Genomic DNA, 665 nt, shown 5'->3' with positions numbered 1-665 from the left:
ATGTTCCGCCCCCCGCCCGCGCGCTGGCCACGCCCACTCCAGGCCACACCCCCGGCCCGCCCCACGCCCCGCCCGGTGCCGCCGTGGATCCCTCCGCAGCCGCGGCGCGGCCAGCTCCCAGTCCGCGGGTCGCCCTCCCGCGCGTCCGCAGAAGGCGACTGGGGTGTCACGGTGGAGCTCGAAGCCTGGGAGCGGGGGGACGCAGAGGTCCGTTGGCAAACGGCGCGGGGAGAGTGCAGGGACTATCTTCCAGCGCGGAGGCGTACGTGACTGGGGTGCACAGCGTCCATGACGCGAGCGGATAAGGACCGTGAGATGGAACGATAAGGCAGAGAGACGGTGGCCAATCGGAGGTTAGGAAGTCCTGATTGGCGGAGCCGTTGGCCACTCGTAACGAGGCCACGCCTTTCTCACGCCCCCTCTGTGCAGTCCAGCGAAGAAAGAGGCGGGACTCTGCGAGCGAGAGGCCGCGAGAAGAGGCGGGGGTGGGCTTTGGAGTTTTATTCTCAGGTTTGCGTGGCCGCCCGCGGAGCTTCTTGGGCTTGGTCGTGTCTGTGTTCCCTGGGCTGGCCCCAGTGCTTGCTGTCGCGAGCGGACATCCTAGGCCTACAGCGAACGAATCAGACCCATTTTACAGCCTGGGAAACTGAGGCAAGCTGTTTCAG

Source organism: Rousettus aegyptiacus, unplaced genomic scaffold (assembly GCF_014176215.1).
Source record: "Rousettus aegyptiacus isolate mRouAeg1 unplaced genomic scaffold, mRouAeg1.p scaffold_m13_p_16, whole genome shotgun sequence".
In the NCBI taxonomy this organism is placed as follows: Eukaryota; Metazoa; Chordata; class Mammalia; order Chiroptera; family Pteropodidae; genus Rousettus; species Rousettus aegyptiacus.
The sequence above is the reverse complement of the archived record's forward strand: the minus strand, read 5'-3'. Positions refer to the sequence as shown.